This window comes from Saimiri boliviensis, chromosome 2 (assembly GCF_048565385.1).
Source record: "Saimiri boliviensis isolate mSaiBol1 chromosome 2, mSaiBol1.pri, whole genome shotgun sequence".
Taxonomy (NCBI): domain Eukaryota; kingdom Metazoa; phylum Chordata; class Mammalia; order Primates; family Cebidae; genus Saimiri; species Saimiri boliviensis.
The window spans coordinates 52,890,153-52,913,574 of record NC_133450.1 but is presented as its reverse complement, the minus strand read 5'-3'; positions in this window follow the sequence as shown (position 1 = coordinate 52,913,574).

Below are 23,422 nucleotides of genomic sequence, written 5' to 3'. Positions count from 1 at the left end.
CAACCAAGTGGTTAAATAACATCCATATTTCTTTTAAAAAATATAATTAGCCAAGTATTTTTCTCTTCAAAGCTGAAATGGTAGTAAATATCAAAAGGTTCAAAATCCTTTCATCTATGTGCAGACTACAATGTTTGAGGCTTCAGCAGGTTATCAAGTGTTTAAATGACCCTGTTTTCCAGAACAAAACATTCTGGAGAAAATATTTCTCTCTGAGCCTTTGGCTGCTGTAGAACAAGATAAACAAGTTTTATTGAAGGAGAAAAAAGGTAACTTGCATTTCAGGAAGTAAACATGTTATTCAAAGAAGTAAATACATAAAAATATCTATCTAATTGTATTCTGAACTCCAACTTTACCAATGCATTCCCATTTCTATTTGCTTCTCATTGGCTTCCCCACCCTTTCTTGAAACACATTCATTTTTAAAGATTAATTTTTTGTACTACTTATCCCCCCAACACACACACACACACACACACACACACACACACACCCCTCTTTATATCTTTCTCTAAAAATACATTCCAGGTCATCTCTTACCATTAAATATTTCCCTCACTATCAATTGTGTTCAGTTTTGTTCTAGGTTTGGCAAACATGAACTAAAAGCAACTGTTAGTGATTGAATTCCTTAAAGGGGAGACCTAATTAATGTAAAGCTCTATTTTGTCTTTTTTACCTTATATAAACTAGAGTTAAGACACTTGATGTATAACTTGGTTTGAAAAACCTAAAATCAAACTGCAACAGTGAATCTATTCTCAGTTTGAAGTTCAGCCATTAAATGAAAATTAAATAGCATACGTAAAGCACACTTTTAAATTCTTTGCATTTATCTCTTTGTCCCCACAAAATGCACACAACTCATCTCAAAAAAAGAGTTATTATTGGAAGGACAAGCACGTTGGTACCTAAAGTCAAATTAGTTTTTATCAGTGAGTGACATGTAACTCTGAAAATTATCAGAATAATTTTAGTAAGTGGGATTAAGAATCGTTGCCAAGAATAATAATAAAATTTTGAACATGTTCACCTCTCATTTTCAGACAAAAACATTAGAGGATAAGATGAGTGTGCAATGCAATGTATGAAATGATTTCACATTATCTTGGGACAACCTTCAACTCCTCTATTTAGAACCTCTGTCCCTCCAGGTAGTCTCAACATCTAAGCCATCTTTCTAAACTGAGTTGTATTCAACACACAGGAAAGGGCAATATTTCAGACATAGGAACTGCTTTTCCACTGTTTCTTCATCATACCACAAATATACACAAGGCAGGATCCAGTGATGTCAATCAAGATGGAAATGCACTTCACAGCTTATCAATTGTTGTTTCTTATGCTTTCAAAACTTGCCCCATAATTTTTATAATTTGCTATAGTAACCATTCAACTTATTTTGATAGTCAAAACGTAAAACACTATTGGAAAGACAAAGCACTTTTTTGATTAAGAAAATTATTATCCAAACTGGCTGCTTATCCCAGCAATGATTAATTTTTATGATATTTTTAAAGCAGTAATGAAAAAAGCAAAACAGCAGGTAACCAGCTTGCATCTTGGACAAATTCAATAATATTATGTTGAACATACAAAATATGTTCATATGAATATGTATGAAATAACAAAGCACATAAACCTTATCTACATTGACTTGCTGCTGCACCTTCAGACCCCTAAGGTAAAGATGCCCCGTGAAAACTAGGGAGTTTGGCTGAGCTATTTAATGTTGATATGTTGGCTACTACTTACGGAAGTGCCTTCTGTGTACAAGGAATTTTATATTATTTATCTTAATCATAAACAAAATATTGGTATATCCATTTTGCAAATAAAGACATGAAAGCTTAACAAAGCTAGGTAACTTGCCAAATTCATGCACTGAGGAGCTTGTAATACTATTCTTTGCACTTAGTTTTGTCTAACTCTCCAAAGTGGGCAATGAAATCCACTCCCACTTATCATATAAGTTCTTTATTGCTTAAATCAATTTTGCTGAAAAACCATGTGTTTTACTATGTTTTCACGGTGTCAACTTGGAATTAAAAACAAATACTTCCTCATTCACTGCTATTAATGTTACTAGGAAAAACAAACAGAAAAACTATGGTTGAAATTATATGAGTTTAAGATGAGACTTGAATTGCAAAACTTAGCTAACTAAAAAGTAATACAAAGTAGAGAACGGTTTAAATTTCTTCTTCACTGTCTGGTTTCCTCTAACTCTGGTTAGACTGTCACTTAAAATTCTTCAAATGGCAGGTAATGGAAACCAGCCTAAATAACCTTCATTTTTTAAAAAGTACTTTTTGTACAGGCTCTGACAAATCTAACAGGGCTTAATGCTTTTTTTTTTTTAATGAAAACTTTCTAGATGTCAAGCAGACCTGGTGAGTGCACCTTTGAGGCTTGCCCTTTTCTTCAGATCCAATACTTTACAGAAGCAGCCTGGAGTGTTTGTGCATCCTACTGCCTGGCCCAAGTGTGATTTGTCAAAGAAGGTACATATTACACTCCCTAGAAGAGTACCTAACAAAGGAAATACAGGGAGCTTCGGTATACATTTCAGTCAAATGGATGTACACTTTATTAACTCACCAATTTACCCAGGTAATCTCACCAAAATATTACAGCATTTAGTTTAAGGAAGCATATGTTCAAAATCTCTATTATCACACATTACTTTATAATTTTCTTAGAGTTAATGTGGGACTTTTGTGTTTCCACTTAAATGACAATGAAACAATTTAATTTGAATCTTTGACATCCCTGTTGCCTATGTTATTTAATATCATCATTCTCCATATTTTATCAATTCTACGATGTGCTTTTTCTCCCTCTTTCACAGCTCTGGGATCAGGATATGGCTTAAATTGATGACATCTTGCAATTGTTACTGGCTTAGGACACAGTTGTAATATAGTTTTCATTGCTAGTGTATGCATGAATGTCTTACTTATTCCTGTTGATATAGCTGAACAATGGTAATTCCTTGATATTTTAGTCAACAAAAAATTTAAGAATCACTTGAAGTCATATAAATCCTAGACATTTTCTACAAGCTTTCCTTTGACACCTTCTTTTAAGTCAACAAAGTCCCAACATCAAAGCTTACAACTTCAAAGAAAATGTCAGAAACAATAGCGGAGAACTCTTGTTTGCACTGAGGATGATAATATATGGAAAAATATGGACTTTGACAATTCTGAGTAAGAGATTTGTAAGAATTAGATTCTAAATGTAAAAGTGTTTTAGAAATGTTTTAACTAATTTATTTTGCTTACATTTTCCTTTTCAAAAGAGTGAAATATGACTTCTAAAACCTCTGTCTAAATAAATCTAAAATAGCTCTTTCAGTTGATTCAATGTTAAAAATTCTAAGCAATAAATTCTTATTCATAGTGATACATAAAATAATGGTGCATTTTACAATCAGGGGTGTCTTCCATCAGTAATAACCTAAGCTAAAAGGATCAGAGGCTTTTGCAACATCTTCTCTCTCTCTACTTGATTAAATACAGGACCCTATCAATTTTGCTTCTGGAATACAATTTTATTCTGACACTGCTTCTCCATTCCCACTGCTTTTTCTCTAATTATAGTCCTCATAATTTCTTCCCAGATTATTACAGTAGTCTTTTGTAGGTCTCTTGGCCTCTGTTCTCTTCCCAGATCAACACAGTCTTCTCAATAACTGAGTGATTTCCATTACGTGTAGTTATATTCAGGTCACTACTTGGTTGCAAACCCTCAATATTTCCACATTTCTTAAGGCATAGCTGGTGAACGAGTTGTAAACATGTTTTCTCCCCACATGCCCATGGTTCTTTTTCTCCTTTCATTTATATGCTCAATGAAGGCAGGATCTACTTTGTCATTCCTAGTCCTTTTCATAGTACTGGCTCATAATGTGTTCTCACTAAATTTTTGGTGAGTGAATAAATGAGCCCAATATGCATCACAATCCATCTAAACACTAAACTCCAGACAGCAACTACCTGTCTCTAATAGTTGTCATTCAGGGTTAACTATTCCAAACCCACAGGATGAAGTCTTAAACTCTTTAAAACAGTAATCAAGATTATTCAGTCTCTCCTCTATATTCTTTCATAATCTCCACTCTTTTTCCTCTCTGTCATGCACGCTTATACTCCAACTGCATCAGACCACTTGACATTTCCTGAATAATCCTGCCAAAAGTTATCACTTCTTCCTCTGTGCTCCCCTTATACTGCTAACTCAGCACTGCTACACTGAGTTAATTGTATATGTGACTGTTTGCCCTCTAGGAAAAGAGCTCTTGAAGACATTATGCCATAATCATTTTTTATGCCCCAAATGCATAGCATCATTTCCACCAGAAAATGTGCTGAAGTTAAATGTTTATGAATGACTCTATCTGCTTCCCTGGGCTGCCATAACAAATTGCCACAAACTTGGCAGCTTAACACCACAGAAATTTATTCTCTCGCAGTTCTGGAGGCCAGAGGTATGAAATCAAGGTGTCGGCAGGACTGTACTCCCTGCGAAGAGTTGGAGGAGAATCCTTTCTCATCTTTTCCAATTTCTGCAGGATGTAAGTGTTTCTTGGTCTCTGTCTTTACATAGATTTTCCTCTTCTCTCTCTGCCTCTCTTCTGTGTGTCTCTGATAAGGACACTTACCATTGGATTTAGGGCCCATCTGGATAATCCAGGATAATCTTATTTCTAGGACCTTAACTTAACTACATGTATAAATGCCTCTTTACCAAATAAGGTCATGTTCACAGATTCTGGGATGTGAGCACATCTTTTTTTGTGGAAACACCATTCAATGCATGAAATCACTTTCTAGCCCACATATTTTCCTCACAAATAACTCTGAGGGTATAAAAACAATAAAATGTAAAGGTAGATCTCAAAGGGACCACACACACACAAAACACACACACACACAGACAATTCACGCATTTTGAATAATGTGAATACATGCTCATTGTTACTTAAATCTCAGGCTAATGTTGCCATTTTGCAATAATGCATCTTTACCAGTGTTAGAATTGTGGCCTTTTCATGGCATATCATTAAAATGCAAATAAGTGGTAATATTACAGAATATAAACTATGATCTCATCTCTCCACATTCAAAGTAAGTATGTATTTTATTCCTATACTCTTCAAAGACAAGTCAAAGATATATAAAACTTAGTGAGGGAAAAGCTAGTAATATATATATAATTCATCTTTCAGTGTAGCTTCTAGGCATCTATATAGTCTAGAGCTTGTTTGGATGCCCCTTCTAAAATGAGACACATTGTAATGCCCGCCATAAAGAAAGAGGCATGATTTTGTGGATCTCTGGATATTGGAAGCCACATATATTGAGTTTGAACATATTGCTATAACGTATTTGTTGGTAATCCATAAGGCAGTTTTGAGTAGTGTCCAGAGCATTCCCCAACAGGTGCAGCTGCAGTGTAAACTGCCTTGCCACTCAGGCCTTAGGATCCAGAAGGCACATCTGTATTCAGAGAGTCTGTGACAGGAAGAGAAGATCTATGGAATACCTGGAAACCCCTGGTAGGAAAGTCTCTAGGGTTTTGGAGTAAGATCGTATCCTCTTGATTTAATCATTTTCCATTGGCAAATCAGCTCCTAGCTTACTTCAGTAGAGACTGAAGACTTCACTAAGGGACTTCCAGTGACTATGCAATCTGAACCACCAACTTTATTATCTATAATTATTCACTCGTATATGTACAGTGATGCTCCAATATTAAATGAAAATGGAATGTAAGACTGAACTTCAGCTTATCTGAGGCTTTACTAAATTGAATGCATGTGTGGCTCAGAATCCCATGGTATCTGCTCCTGGTGCTTTGCCCGCTTTTTTCTTAACTTGCAATTAGGGCTCAGTATTGCAGGCTGATGTGTGCCAGAAAGTGGATAACCAGTGATTACAACTCTCCTCAGAGGTGGCCCTGAAAGACAGGACTAAGGAAAGTTCTTCAAAGGAACAGAATGCCTAGTTGTCTACTTGTTAGTGAAAGAGAGATGGCTGCAGGTACAAATTTATGTTGATTCATAAGAGCAGCCAACAAGGTTATTAGTTGGTCAGGGACATGGAAAGAACATTGAAAGAATAATAACAAGGAGGAAATGGGGAGAGACGTGTGGAGGAACTTCTTAGAATAGACTTATATTCCATGCAATTGTCACCAGAGGGCATCCACTGTGGAGAAAGATTTTAATCAATAAGTAAGAACACCTGACCCACAGATATTAGCCAGTTTTTAATTCCAGCTACTCTTTTTTTTTTTTTTTTTTTTTTTTTGAGACGGAGTTTCGCTCTTGTTACCCAGGCTGGAGTGCAATGGCGCGATCTCGGCTCCCCGCAACCTCCGCCTCCTGGGCTCAGGCAATTCTCCTGCCTCAGCCTCCTGAGTAGCTGGGATTACAGGCATGCGCCACCATGCCCAGCTAGTTTTTTGTATTTTTAGTAGAGACGGGGTTTCACCATGTTGACCAGGATGGTCTCGATCTCTCAACCTCGTGATCCACCCACCTCAGCCTCCCAAAGTGCTGGGATTACAGGCTTGAGCCACCGCGCCCAGCCAATTCCAGCTACTCTTAATGCTTGTTGAATGGGTCCATGAACAAAGGTGCCACAGAGTGAGTACAGGGTCTTGCAGGAGCTCAACAGTATTTATTTTCCTTCACTAAGGCTAAACACTAGCTGCCACATTCCTATCCCCACACACAGTCTCTTAATTCACCCCTGAACTTCGCATCATCCATGAGAGATAGACCTACCACAGCAGATAAGAAAAGTTGAAGCAATAGAAAAACTAGTGCTCAGAAGACAACTTTTTTTCCACTCTACATGTGTGTGCAGCATCTTCTCCCTCTCCTCATCATTTCCTTTAAGTGATATAGTATATAGATTATGGCAATCTGGGATTGGTTTTCTATTCATTTCATAGGAACAGAATGCTTCTTACATAGAAGATGAGAATTCAGGTCTTTTTAGAAGTGAGGCAATTTAAAGGAAACTAAAAATCTCTGCTAAGCTGTCATTTTAAACAAAATTATTTGACTTTCTGATATATATATACTTCAAGAATAAAGATGCAGAATACAAATCTCGACTGATCTGGACCTTGAAGGTGCTTCAAGTGGTCCTCTTAGCTTTCCAAAGCCCATGCTCTGACCCATGCCTTTATTAAGCAAAGTTAGAAAAGCTTAGATTTGGACACACCATCTTAGTAATAATCTAGCTGATTGGTTTTTTACAAACTGAAAATTGGTTATTTACAAATAGAAAATTTAATCCTAATCAGATACTCTAATTAATGAAGGTCATACAGACTTCAAAATTGGGGCTGAGATCAACTCTTCTGATTGCAGACTACTGAGGATCATTTAGATGGGAATGTTTGCCTGGCATCCCTAAACATACTCTTCTGTTTTCATAAACAGACTAACCAATAGAATTAGCCAATTAACAACAACAACAACAAAAAGGAAGCAGCCACATGTTTTTATTTGGAGATGAGAGCATCCAGTTTCACATTGTTACTGAACACATCAGAGTATCTTTTTTCTTTCCCTTATTATATGCTAATAGTATGTGTTCACCTTAGAGTCTGATGTGACATGTGTCAGCAACTCTGCCCCTTCAGAATTCAATTTTTCTCAAATTAACAGTGCTATCCATGAAATCTCATGGTAGGTGGGCACAGTTCATTCATTTTGTTACCAGGAAATTAGAGTTTGACAAGAGGTAAGGAAGACATGCAGTCACTGTCATTTTTGTCTGAGTTCAAGATGTATGATGATGCTAGCATTGCATAATATCTTAATCTTCCTCTTTTTTATAAAAATTCAAAGTCTTATAAACTACAAAAGAAAAAATATATGTATGTATATCTACTTATATAAACATATATCTGTGTATATATATATACATATACATATACATATATATGTATATGTATAATATTTTTTCATCCAGCAGAAAAATGTCAGGCTAATTTCCTCTCCTTGAGCTATAATTTACTGGCCCCTTAAGTTCTTTGGTTTTAATTTCCTTATTTAGGTTTTCACGAAGCAGTTGTCATTTGGAGGCTGAATTTTTATTTTGTAAGAAGGTCCTATGATCTCTTTAAATTTAGGTTGCTTGAGCTGTGAAAATGCTTATAAAAATAAACGTGATTTGTTTAATCTGTCCTAGTTGTTGAAAAACTGCACCTGATTCATGCTTTTGTTTTTCATTGTCTTCACCTTTGTTTATTTTTCTGAGGAGAGCCTATGAATTTTTCTAAATTTTTTATAATAAACATACGAACATTTTAACTCATTCCCATTGTGATCTGTTCCTCTCTATTTAGATTACAAAGTATCTTTTGGGATATTCAGGGACTAAAAACTACAGATTAAGTAGGTAATTTTAGTTCTTGGACTTATTGACAAGATATTATACCTGTAGCTCTATTATTTTTTATTTCATTGTGTCCTAGGCAAATATTTAAAAAATTTTTTCAGTTGTTAATTGTATTCACTTGAACAATATAAATATACTTTTGTATACTTTTTAATGAATCCCTTTATCTGTCAATTCTTGATTAAAATATGTACATTAAGTCAATTAATCAAACCACATTTTGTTTCTTTTTTATATTAGCATTAGCAATACAAACTAGTTTCCAGATGGACTACCTTGGTTACTGCTTGATACCAGCTAGCCTCTTAAATACAAATGGAAAAACCCATCTGATTTGATCAGAAAATTTACTTTTAAAAACTTTACATCCATTTAAATTGAAAACTCTTCACTAGTTGTGGTTTTAAAAGTAATTGAGAATTATTTCTTCTAAGATCATGTGGCTTCAATTCCATCTTCTATTTCAAATGCACTAAACTATTAACATGTATTTTAAATAATTGTTAAGAATAATTTTTTATTGGGCAGGGGGAATGGAGTGTCTAACACTTCCACCCTTCAGGAATGTGCTGGGTATTTATTGGTATTTATCAGCTTTGTGGCCTGGTTCCTGTCTGAAACTTACAATCTAGTTGTAGGGATCTACCTACATGGATGAAAGCAATCATAAAATAGATAAGAGATACATTGTTATGGACAAATAATATAGTCCAGTGTTGAAATACATGGTCCTGATCATGCCTTAATATATCTTTATTTATATCTGTATCTATCTATATACATATACATGTATAAATGTGTGTATATATATATATATATATATACACACACAAACACACACACACATTATTTTAAGTTCTGAGATACATGTGCAGAATGTGCCAGTTTGTTACATAGGTGTACATGTGCCACAGTGGTTTGATGCACCTATCAACCCATCATCTAGGTTTTAAGCCCCACATGCATTAGATATTTTTCCTAAGGATCTCCTTTTCCTTGCCCACCCCCCACCACTGGACAGGGCCCAGTATGTAAAGCTCTCCCTGTGTTCATGTGTTCTCATTGTTCAATTCCCACTTACAAGTAAGAATATGCAGTTTGGTCTTCCACTCCTGTGTTAATTTGCTAAGAATCATGATTTCCAGCTTTATCCATGTCCCTGCAAAGGACATAAACTCATTCTTCTTTATGGCTGCATAGTATTCTATGGTGTATATTTGCCACATTTTTTCATCCAGTCTATCAGTGATGGGCATTTGGGTTGGTTCCAAATCTTTGCTATTGAAAATAGTGCTGCAATAAACATACGTGTGTATGTGTCTTTATAGTAGAATGTTTTATAATTCTTTGGGTAGATACCCAGTAATGGCACTGCTGGGTCAAATGGTATTTCTGATTCTAGATCCTTGACGAATCACCACACTGTTTCCACAATGGTTGAACTAATTTACACTCCCATTAACAGTGTAAAAGCATTCCTATTTCTCCACATCCTTGCCAACGTCTGTTGTTTACTGACTTTTTAATGATCACCACTGTAACTGGCATGAAATGGTATCTCATTGTGGTTTTGATTTGCATTTGTCTAACGACCAGTGATGATCAGCTTTTTTTCATATGTTTCTTGGCCACATAAATGCCTTCTTTGAGAAGTGTTTGTTCATATCCATCACCCCACATTTTGTTGGGGTTGTTTGTTTTTTTTTTCCTGTAAATTTGTTTAACTTCCTTGTAGATTCTGGATATCAGCCCTTTGTTAGATGGATAGATTGCAAAAATTTTCTTTGATTCTGTAGGTTGCCTGTTCATGCTGATGATAGTTTCTTTAGCTGTGCAGAAGCTCTTTAGTTTAATTAGATCCCATTTTTCAATTTTGCTTTTGCTGCCATCGCTTTTGCTGTTTTAGTCATGAAGTCTTTGCCCATGCCTCTGTCCTGAATGGTACTGCCTGCATTTTCTTCTAGAGTTTTTATGGTTTTAGGTTTTACATTTAAGTCTTTAATCCATCTTTTGAATTTGTTTGCTCTTGCTTCTCTAGTTCTTTAAATTGTGATATTTGGGTATCGATTTCAGATCTTTCCAGCTTTCTGATATGGGCATTTAGTGCTGTAAGTTTCCCTTTTAACACTACTTTGGCCGTGTCACAGAGATTTTGGTACATTTTATTTTTGTTCTCGTAAGTTTCAAAGAACTTCTTTATTTCTGCCTTAATTTCATTATTTAACCCAGTAGTCATTCAGGAGCATGATTTTCAATTTCCATATAGTAACACAGTTTTAAGTGAATCTCTTTATCCTGAATTCTAATTTGATTGCACTGTGGTCTGAGAGACTGTTTGTTATGATTTCCATTCTTCTGCATTTGCTGAGGAATGTTTTACTTCCAAATATGTGGTTGATTTTAGAATAAGTGCTGTGTGGTGCTGAGGAGAATGTATATTCTGTTGATTTAGGGGTGGAGAGTTCTGTAGATGTCTATTAGGTCTACTTGGTCCAGAGCTGAGTTCAAATCCTGAAAATCCTTGTTAATTTTCTGTCTCATTGATTTGTCTAATATTAACAGTGGGGTATTAAAGTCTCCCACTATTATTGTGTGAGTCTAAGTCTCTTTATAGCTCTCTGAGAACTTGCTTTATGAATCTGGGTGCTTATACATTTAGGATACCTAGCTTTTGTTGCTTTGATCCCTCTACCATCATGTAATGCCCTTCTTTGTCTTTTTTGATATTTGTTGGTTTAAGGTCTGTTTTACCAGAGACTAGGATTGCAATCCCTGATTTTTATTGCTTTCCATTTGATTGGTAAATATGCCTCCATTCCTTTATTTTGAACCTATTGTGTCTTTGTATATGAGATGGGTCCCTTGAATACAGCACATCAATGGATCTTGATTCTTTATCCAATTTACCAGTCTGTATCTTTTAATTGGGGCATTTAGCCCATTTACATTTAAGGTTAATATTATTATATGTGAACTTGATCCTGCCATCATAATGCTAGCTGGTTATTTTGCACATTAGTTGAAGCAATTTCTTCAAGTGTCATTGGTATTTATATTTTGGGATGTTTTTGCAGTGGTTGGTGCTAGTTTTTCCTTTCCATATTTAGTGCTTCCTTTAGGAGCTCTTGTAAGGCAGGCCTGGTGGTAACAAAATCCCTCAGCATTTGCTTGTCTGTAAAGAATTTTATTTTTCCTTCTCTTGTGAACCTTAGTTTGGATGGATATAAAATTCTGGGTTGGAAATTCTTTTCTTTAAGAATGTTGACTATTGGCCCCCACTCTCTTCTGGCTTGTAGGGTTTCTGCAGAGATCCACTGTTAATCTGATAGGCTTCCCTTTTTAGGTAACCTGACCTTTCTCTGGCTGCCCTTAACATTTTTTCTTTCCTTTCAGCCTTGGAGTATCTGACAATTATGTGTCTTGGAGTTGCTCTTCTTGAGAAGTATCCTAGTGGTGTTCTCTGTATTTCCTGAATTTGAATGTTGGCCTGTCCTGCTAGGTTGGGGAAGTTCTCTTGGATAATATCTTGAAGTATGTGTTCCAACTTTGTTCCATTCTCCCTGTCACTTTCAGGTAAACCAATCAATTGTAGGTTTAGTCTTTTCACATAGTCCCATATTTCTTGGAGGCTTTGTTTGTTCCTTTTTATTCTTTTTTCTCTAATCTTGTCTTCATGTCTTATTTCAGTAAGTGGATCTTCAATCTCTGATATCTTTTTTTCCACTTGATCAATTCAGCTATTGATACTTGTGGGTGCTTCATGAAGATCTTGGGCTGTGTTATTCAGCTCCATCAGGTAATTTATGTTCTTCTCTAAACTGGTTATTCTAGTTAGCAGTTACTGTACCATTTTATCAAGGTTCTTAGCTTCCTTGCATTGAGTTAAAACATGCTCCTTTAGCTCAAAGGAGTTTGTTATTACTCACCTTCTGAAGCCTACTTCTTTCAATTTGTCAATCTCATTCTCTGTCCAGTTTTGTGCCCTTGCTGGAAATGATTTGTAATCATTTAGAGGAGAAGAGGCATTCTGTTTTCTGGAATTTTTAGCATTTGGGGGCTGAGTTTTCCTCATCTTCATGGATTTATCTACCTTTGATCTTTGAGGCTCATGACCTTTTGATGAGCTTTTTGTGGGGGAGTCATTTTTACTGATGTTGATGTTGCTTTCTGTTTGTTAGTTTTTTTTTTCTAACAGTCAGTCCCCTTTTCTACAGGTCTCCTGCAGTTTGCTAGAGGTCCATTTCAGACCCTGTTTGCCTGAGTATCACCAGTGGAGGCTGCAGAACAGCCAAGATTGTTGGCTGCTCCTTCCTCTGGAAGCTTTGTCCCAGAGGGGCACCAGCCTGATGTCAGCTGGAGCTCTCCCATATGAGGTGTCTGTCAATCCCTGTTGGGAGGTGTCTCCCAGTCAGGAGGCTTGGAGGTTAGGGGCCCACTTGAGTAGGCAGTCTGTCCTTTAACAGAGCTTCAGCACTATGCTGGGAGAATCCTTTTTGTCAGGATCAGCTGCTTTCTTTAGAGCTGGGAGGCAGGAACGTTTAAGTCCACTGAAGCTGTGCACACAGCTGCCCCTTCCCCCAGGTGCTCTGTCTCAGGGATATGGGAGGTTTATCTATAAGCCCCTGACTGGGGCTGCTGCCTTTCTTTCAGAGATGCCCTGCCCAGTGAGGAGGAATGTAGAGAGACAGTCTGGCCACAGCAGCTTTGCCACACTGTGTTGTGTTCCACCTCGTCCAAACATCCAGGACTTCTTAGCACTATCAGGGGAAAACTGCCCACTGAAGCCTCAGTAATGGCAGACACCCCTCCCTCCACCAAGCTCGATCATCCCAGGTTGACTTCAGACTGCTGTGCTGGCAGGGAGAATTTCAAGCCAGTGGTTTTTAGCTTGCTGGGCTCTGGGGGAGTGGGACCTACTTGCTGAGTGAGGCCACTTAGCTCCCTGGCTTCAGCCCCCTTTCCTGGGGAGAGAACAGTTCTGTCTCACTGGGATTCCAGGAACCACTGGTATACAAAAAACCCAACAACAACAACAACAAAAAACTCCTGCAGCTAGCTCAGTGTCTGCCCAAACAGCTGTCCAGTTTTGTGCTTGAAACCTGGGTCCCTGGTGGTATAGGCACACTAGGGAATCTCCTGATCTATGGATTGCAAAAACAGGAGGAAAACATTGTACCCAGGATGGATAGCACAGTCCCTCATGGCTTCCCTTGGCTGGGGGAGAGAGTTTTCCAGCTCCTTACACTTCCTGGGTGAGGTGACACCCCACTTTGCTTCTGCTCACCCTCCATGCGTTTCACCCACTGCCTAACAAGTCCCAATGAGATGAACTGGGTAATTCAGTTGGAAATGCCAAAATCACCCACCTTCTGCATTGATCTTGCTGGGAGCTGCAGACTGGATCTGTTCTTATTCAGCCATCTTGCCAGACTGAGTATAGCTTTCTAATCAATTGTTAAAACATGCATAATGATTTAAATATTAGCATATGTAAATTTGGAAGTATGGCAGAATGGAATAAACTATTTAATCCAACATTTGAGGGGTAATGCATGTAAGACCAGGCTTGATTCTAATTTAATTAATATCAGGCTCATCAGTCTATACAGTTCCATTTTCAGTACTGACATGTATAAACAACAGATGCAAAGCCTATACACATTCAATAATTTTTTAATTACATTATTATGCTCATTATGAAAGAGTTGTGAAAGAGCTATATTTATCTATATAAGCACATGCACATACACCAACAGTTAAGGAAAGTAATTCTAAGCCACCTAAATACCTAAAATACACAGACCAAAAGAGGTTTTTGTACACAACAGGGTTTGAGATTAAAAGAATATACTAGCTGGGCATGGTGGCTCATGCCTCTAATCCCAGTGATACCAGAGGGGGGCAGGGCTAGGTAAAGAAAGGCAGGTACCTCGCTAGGGCTCCACCCCCATGGAGCTAGGTGAGGATACGCACTGGTGCTTTTGTGTCCAAATGTTGCATTTTCCAAGACCACCCTGACCCACCACACCCTCATCCTGGGCCTTAAAAACCAAAGATCCTAGCAGACAGACACACAAGTGGCTGGATGTGGAGAGGAGTATATCGGTGGAAGGAGAAACAAACAGCTGGTTATCAAGAGCACGCTGGTACAAGAGCATGCCCACAGGCACCAACAGGCCAGCGACTAGCAGAAAGGCGAAGTTTGGCTGGACTGGTCGGAGAAAAGTCAGGCAGCCAAGGGGCCCTACTCCAGGAAAACACCATCTCCCTTCTGGCTCCCCCCAGTGGGTGAGAGCTACTTCCACTCAATAAAACTTTGCATGAGTTCTCCGAGCCCACATGTGATCCAATTCTTCCAGCACACCAAGGCAAGAACCCAGGATACAGAAAGCCGTCTGTCCTTGCAACAAGATAGAGGGTCTAATTGAGCTGTTTAACACAAACTGTCAACAGATTGCAAACTAAAAGAGTACCCTGTAACACACACCCACTGGGGTTTCAGGAGCTGTAAACATTCACCCCTAGACACTGCCGTGGGGTCAGAGCCCCACAGCCCACCTGACTGTATGCTCCCCTAGAGGTGTGAGCAGCGCAGTATTGAACAAGCAAGCCACACCCCCATTGCACACCCTGCCAGTGGGGCAAGGGAACCTTTCCTCTTTCACCAGCACTATGGGAGGCTGAGGAGGGTGGATCACCCTGAGGTCAGGAGTTCAAGACCAGCCTGGCCAACATGTGAAAGCCAGTCTCTACTATAAATAAATAAATAAATAAATAAATAAATAAATAAATAAATAAAAATTAGCCAGGTAACATGGCGAGTGCCTGGAATCCCAGCTACTTGGGGCAGGAATGGGGAAGGGCTGAAGCAGGAAAAATGCTTGAACCTGGGAGGCAGAGGTTGCAGTAAGCAGACATCATGCCACTGCGCTCCAGCTTGGGCAACAGAGTGAGATCCATCTCAAACAAAAATAAGAAAATATTAAAGAAAGTGTTCTACTGATCACCTATGACACAATCATTCATTTGTGTGCCTATTTTTTTTTCAATTCCAAAGTAACATTACAGCTATGAATTTTAAAAGGTTTTTTTTTAGTTTATATCAATATAGTGGTAAGTCTCTTTAATTATCTTTAAAATTCAGAGGCCAAACTATGGGGCACAAGACATGTCAGGATCATCCCTAGAGTCAAGATTCTGATGTTCATGGCTAAAATCAGATGTAAAAGTAAAAGTATCAAATTACACAACAATTAGCAGGCAAACATTAACATGGCATAATTTATTCTCATCATAATATTTTAGGTATTTTAAAAATCCCTTCAGGAAAGACTTACTAAAAAGAGTGGAACCTACTTTGAATTTAGAAATTCTGAAATGCAGGTTTGACTACTAACTCTAGAGATTTAAAAAAGACAGACTTTTGTGGAAAATACACATCATCAACATCTCAAAGCATGTATTAGGGAATTGTACATTCCCCTTGCTAACACTGGATGTTTGTTTCCCCACAAAATTCATATGTTGAAACCTTCACCCCCAAGGTGATGTGATTAGGTCACTAGTGCAAGGCCCCCCATAAATGGGATTGGTGCCCTTATAAGAGAGACCTTGGAGAGCCTTCTCACCCCTTTCAAGAAGATGGTCATCTATGAAACAGGAAGTGGGCCCTTACTAGGCACCAAATCTGCCAGCATGTGATCTTGGACTTGCCAGCCTCCAAATATTTCTCACAGTTTTATAGGCTGGAATGTCTAAGACCAGCCACTAAGTCTGTTCTGTCGTAATGGCTCAAACATACTAAGACAGATTCTAACTTCTATGATGCTCTCTGCAACATTGCCTCACACATTAGTCCCCATTCTTGGGCATTTTCAAACTATTCTGTTCCACAAGGTTCTTTCCTGCTTCTTTCATGCACACATCTTTCCTATTCAGAAAATAACTTACCTTAACCAGTCTCCACCTCTAGTTACTACTGCTCCTCCTTTCTCATTCCCTTTGCCACCAGCTATCTGGTAGTCTACGCTGTCTGAATTCATTTCCTCAAGTATATATTTCCTACTAATCTGTTTAAAATCTGGATTCTGCTTCTAGCAGCTTTCTGAAAACTGCTTTCACTAAGGTCATCAGAAAGATGTCCCAGGAGATGATGATTGCTCACAGTGTTAAAGGCTGTCAGATAGGATAGCAATTGAATCTGGACTGCCACATGTGGCAATTAGTAAAAGGGCAACCTAGACTTCCCAAAGTAGCATGTTGAGGGGTCATAAAATAGAGTCCGTATTCCCAAAAGTAAGGAGACATTTACTGACATTCTCAAATACATGCCCTCTGATTCAACAAGAGGTTAAACATTAAGGTTTCACTTATACAGGAGAAAGAAAAAAATAAACACTCAAGAATATTACCTAGTCAAATTAAGGATAAGGACATTCTGATATAATCAAGGAATCTGAAAACAGAAAAATCATATTTTTAAGGAAAAATACCAAAATAATTGAGAAATGAAGCAAAATTAATAGCTCAAGAATAGGGGGCTTGTACGAACTTAAATAAAATAAAAGTTTAAATGATTCAAAGTTTCAATGCAAAACTAACATCAAAAACGAATTTTGCAGAAGGAGCTATGTAATATAAAAATCATATTAAATAAAATTGGGTCAAAAAATAGATTGTATTAACAAGGAGTAATACAGGGAGTAAAAACTAAGTTTGCAAAATTCAAGCTGAGCAAAGATATAAGTTTATAATTAAAAATGTATAAGGATTTAAATAAAAAGATTTTCATCTGTAATTTTAAAAACTGAATGCATGCAATTATATGATCTATCTTAAAACTGCCAGTATAAATATGAAATTCACATATTTTGGCCTCTTGTCCAATATGATTTCAAGTTATAGATATAACTCTCTTTTATTGAAACTGACATTCCAATTTTTTAGTCAGGAAAAAAAATCAAATACAAACTTTTTTTTTTTTTTTTTTTTTTTTTGAGACAGAGTCTTGTTCTGTCACCAGGCGCCAGGCTGGAGTGCAATGGCGCAATCTCAGCTCACTGCAACCTCCACCTCCAGGGCTCAAGTGATTCTCCTGTCTCAGCTTCCCAAGTACCTGGGATTACAGGTGGATGCCACCACACCCTGCTAATTTTTGTATTTTTAGTAGAGACAGGGTTTCACCATGTTGGCCAGAATGATCTCGAACTCCCAACCTCAGGTGATCTGTCTGCCTCTGCCTCTGCCTCCCAAAGTGCTGAGATTATAGGCATGAGCCTGACCAAGATTTTTATTTGAACTGTATTTGGCATACAAATTAATTTGGAGGCAACTGATACATTCACCATATTGAGTCTCTCTCTCTCTCTCTCTCTCTCACACACACACACACACACACACACACAAACACACCAGTAGGAAATATGTGGCCATTCATTTAAATATTTTTCTTTGTAATATTTTCTAGTTTGCTTTTGTTTTCATAGACATTCTGTGCTTTTTAAATTAGTAGCTAACATTTCCTTAGGGCACTGATGATAATCCTATTATAATCCAAGTATATTTTTGTTTGTTCCCAGTATTTATACCACAGTTTCTTTTCTTCCAACTCCTTCTCTTCTCATCTTTCTCTGAATTTTCCTTTCTTCCTTTCTTCCTTGTTTTGGTTTGTTTCAAAATATTAGTTTCAATTCCAGGAAAAATAAATAGAGATGATAGTGCCAGGCCATGTCATTCCTAAATTTAACTTTGATAGGGATGCTTTATTAAATATAAGACAAGAATTTGGTTAGAAATAGAAATTCTTAATCATGTTGATAATTTATCTTTACAGTTTAGAAAACAATTCAGCCTTCTTCTGGATTGTCAAACTTCTTTTTTGACTAGTACAAAAGAAATAGATTTTCCTCTTAATTATAACTCTTTTCTCCATTGATCATTTTGAAGTATATTTTTATTTGTATATTGAGTATGTTACTTAAGATTTTTGAATTGGTATCTATAAGTGAATTTATTAATTTTTTTGTCCTGATTAGATGGTTGTGTTCTCTTTCTACCTTTTAAAGCATTATATGTAGTGAATTTATTTTAATTCTTTTGGCTAATAATAAAAATACCAGAGCATTGCTTCAAGTTTGACTTTGTAGCTATGAGTTATCATACATACTGTATTCATTTTAATTATTTTTAAACTTAGTGTTTTCCAATATGTTAAAGCAATATCTTTTTAACAAATGTAAATATATTATGTCTATAAATTTTATTTGAATGCCAAAATAAATTAAATAAGGTCTCCCTCTACTGTGAATTGCAGTTGTAGTTTCTATTTTAAATACTAATGTACAGGCCGAGGTGGGCAGACCACCTGAGGTTAGGAGTTTGAGACCAGCCTGGCCAATATGGTGAAACCCCATCTCTACTAAAAAATATACAGAAATTAGCTGGACATGGTGGTGCTTCCTAGCTCCCTGGGAGGCTGAGGCAGGAGAATTGCTTGAACCTGGGAGATGGAGGTTTCAGTGAGCTAAGATTAAGCCACTGCACTCCAGTTTGGGTGACAGAACAAGACTCCCTTTTTCTCTTTCTCTCTCTCTACATACACACACACACACACACACACACACACACACACACACACGTAATATATACATATGTATATATATTATATGATGTATTATATTATACATATGTATTATATTATGCAGATAGATAACCCTTGAACAATGCAGGGTTTGGAGTACCAACCCCCAACTCCTCACAAAATTAAAAATCTGTGTATAACTTTTAACATTTAAATTATATATATAATATCATATATAATATATATGCATATATATTAGATATACATTTAATATTATATATACATTTAATATATAATGTTATATATACTATATACATATATTGTATAATTTAAAACAATTTGAAAGTTTTTTTATGTTGCTTCTGGAATAACACATGAACAAATATTACAAAAGAAAATATAAATAAAGGAAGAATAAGAAGGAACTTGCTTTACTGATATTAAAGAATATTTGTAAAGTTATATTAATTAAAACATTGTAGTATAAAAATAGTCATCTGTGCTACAAAACTAAAGACCTTGCAGAAAATATTTGTATATTTAGTCACATATGATTTGTCAGAGGAGAAATTGATACTGACCATGAGGTGAACAGTTATGCCTGAAACATTAGGCAGATTCAAATAAGAACCTCTAAAAAAATAAACATATAAAAATTTTCATATGTTTGTTGGCAGGTGAAGAAATTGAAGCACTTAATGAGACAGTAGAGAGTGAATGAACCATAAGGAGAAGATTTCAAAAACTAAATACATATGAGCCTTGAACAGTGCAGGGGCTACATACAGTACCAACCCCTAACTCCTCACACAATTAAAAATCTGTGTATAACTTTTGACTACCCAAAAATGTAATGACTAATAGCTTATTGTTTACCGGAAACCTTACTAATTACGTTAAGTCAATTAACACATCCTTTGTATGTTCTATGTATTACATATTGTATTTCCACAATAAAGTAAGCTAAAGAAAAGAAAATGTGTCCAGACACAGTGGTCTTCCAGCACTTTGGGAGGCTGAGGTGGAAGGATTGCTTGAGGCAAGGAGTTTGAGAGAAATGAAAATGTTATTTACAAAATCATAAGGAAGAGAAAATGTATTTACTATTGAGTAAGTGGAAGTGGATCATCATAAAGCTCTTCATCCTTGTCATCCTTACACTGAATAGGCTGAAGAGGAGGAGGAAGACAACTGTGTTGGTCTCGTTGTCTCAGGGGTGGCAGAGGTAGAAGAAAATCCATTTTTAAGTGGACCCACACAGTTCAACCTGTGTTATTCAAGGGTCAACTGTATATAAAACAAAAGTGCACAGCATAATCCTATAGTTTTTCTAGTAGATAATGAGCAAAGAAAAATTGCCAAATAAGAGTTATTGATAAAACATTTAAAGCAACAAAATTTCTTTTAAATGTTTATTTTAAAAATACTTGTAGTTCAAGAGCAAGTAGAAATGATGAAAGATTATCTTTTAAATAATTTGGTGATGTATTAATAATTGTACCTCTTTTCATTATTTAACTTTGTTCTAAGTAGCACACTTTAAAATAGCTGCAGGATTCTGTCTTCTCAAGAAGATTTTTATAGCCTTTGGTAAGATTTTTAAAGTAGAAACTGAGCTGACCTTGGACTGTGGTAATTTATCACTAAGGGCTCTCTGCAAAATAAACTTTAAAAGTCAAAAATGAAGACTTACCTTCCAAAACCTTGTCAAGAGATACGATTTCTACCTAAGGACTTTATAAGAGAAAGCATTGACCTTGCTGTGGCAGCTTTTATATGATGTTTCATTTATAGAAGGAATAAATGAAATACAATGCTTGTCATATCAGAGTTTATTTTGGAACCTCACACACTGCAGGTGAAGCATAACTTTTTAAATTTTTTTACAAGTTTAAAAGATGATTATAGGGTTTGTACTTCCTCCCTTTCATTCCAGAGGCTATTCTGGTCTGAAAAATTATACTAATGGGAACTCTAAGCCCACTGAATCCCTTGTTCTCAACGTCCTCCTTTACACATTGACAGAGATAAGAATTCCTCCAATTAGTCCTTCGACTTACTTCCTGAGTCGCCGTTCAAGGACTTCACTGCCGGCAGGATGAGGAGTGAAGAGAGGCCCAGACAGATGAAAAGAACACTGATTTTTATAATAGTGTGTTATATAGCTTTGTGTACAAGTTTACTTCTTTATCTGAAAGGAGAAGATGAGGCTGTCTCTGACCAATACCCCAATAGACTGGCTCTTGATTTTGTTCATTTAATATTTATCTACATAATGCTCCTATAATATTATCTAATTATTTCAATGTATTAAGAAGTAGTGTCCATGATATATATTTGTTTTGTATTTCTCACAGTTCTATCACAGGACTAAGAACTATAGTATAGTATTGTGATGGTTAATTTTATATGTCAAGTTGACCAGGTCACAAGATGTCAATAAATCTCACGTACATACATGTGAGGTGATATATAAATAGTATTCATTGTATTTATGTATCTATTGGAGGGGTGTGTGTGTGTGTGTGTGTGTGTGTGAATGTGTGTGTGTGCTGTTTCTCAAGAGAAAACTGACAGATATTGCACTTAATATTAACTTTTGTGGAGTATCAAAACTTTGGAATAGAATGAGAATCATTCTACATTACCATCTTGAAACATTCTTAAAAGTTGAAATTGATAAGCAAATATAAGACATTACTATTTTTACTTTCACAATAGTAGCAGTTTGTTTACTATACTGTAGCTTTCTTTCCCTTCTTTGGTTTATCTTATTTAGTCCTAAAGTATTAGAGTCCAAACTCTTATTACAGTAAACTATTTGGGATGGTCTAGATTAATTTGCTGCCCAAATTTTTTTGTTGTTTTTCAACAACACTTCAAAGTCAGCTGATGGCTAGAAATAATTGCTATATATATCATTTTAATACTTGATAGAAATAATTTTAGGTTTTGTTTCAGTGTAACAACCAGTCATTAAAGTTAGCCTTCAGTTTATTTTCAAAATTGTCAAATGTAGTTTTTATATCCTAGATCTTAGGTACAATAATTTTTTCCCAGGTGAAAGTATATTTTCTTATAGATATCATATAGCTTCAGCCATAATCAATTTAATACGGATCAACAATCCTCTGTCCACATTTATAAGATTCAAGAAGCTCTTAAAACTGAAAAGTTTTCATGACTCACAAAGTGCCAGAATCAAATTCGAACTGCACTCATTTGGTAGCAAAACAACTGTAACTGATGTGAAGCTATTTATATCACATCCATTTTTTATACGTTTTTGCCACAAAACAAACAAAAGGAATGTATTTCATTACAGAGTGGCCTTAAACCCAAATGAAGATTTTAAATACATGGTAAGTGTATGTTAGTTTCTAAATTTCAAAAAAATTTTAATTCTCAAACACATATGGAATTGTTGGCCTGCATTTGTATTTTCATTCATAATGAGTTTTATCAGGCCAGGAAAGATCACAGTGCTTATTTATAGATTAGCCTTTGTAGGGAAATCTTCACTGTTTGGTTGTTTAATATTATTATTATTATTATTATTATTATTATTTTGCTTTAAGTCTCCTGGTTATGAACTTAATGATTCATTCTACCATTGCCATCATCTTCTGCTCAGTGCTCATTGTGTCTTTTGAACTAAAATCTTGCTATACCTCTCAACTGTCATTAGCATCCCTCCTTGCTTGACCCTCTGGGGGAAAGACTCCCTGCAAATCAGTAAAGTAACCCCTTGATTTGTTCTTCTCTTAACTTTCTCTTCCTCCAACTCAAAATTTATCACCTTATTCACGTTTTTCCATGATAATTTCCAATCAACTCCTTTGGTTTTTAAAACACTTTTTTCTTCTTTGCAAATGAGAAAATTAAAGCATGCAGTTTAAGAGAAACTTATTCCAATATACTTTGAGCCAAGAAACTGGTATACCAAATGGTATTCAGTGTATATACATTAATAAAGAAATAAATGAAGATGGTAGAGTATTCTCATTATCGATTGGTGCACAACAAAGTACTCCAAGACTTGGTGGCTAAAAACAACAGTAATAATATTATTATTTTATCTCATGATTCCATGGATCAGAACTTTGGACAGGCACAGAGAGAATGGCTTCTCTTCCCTCAACACTGTCTAGAGTAATCTTGGATGATTGCAGTGCTGGAGGCTGGCTCAGCTAGAGACTGGCTGAAAATCTTTCTCTATCTCTCCCTCTCTTCCCCTTTCTCTCAATTCATGTCCTCTTAATGTGACTATTGTGTGCTTCCTTATATGATGGCCATAGGCAATAAGACATCTTATGGAGTAGCTCATGGCTCCAAAAAGTAGAGGAGTGGACATGAAGAGTCCTCATGAAGGCTAGACTCAGATCTGGCACAGCATCACTTCTACCATAATTTA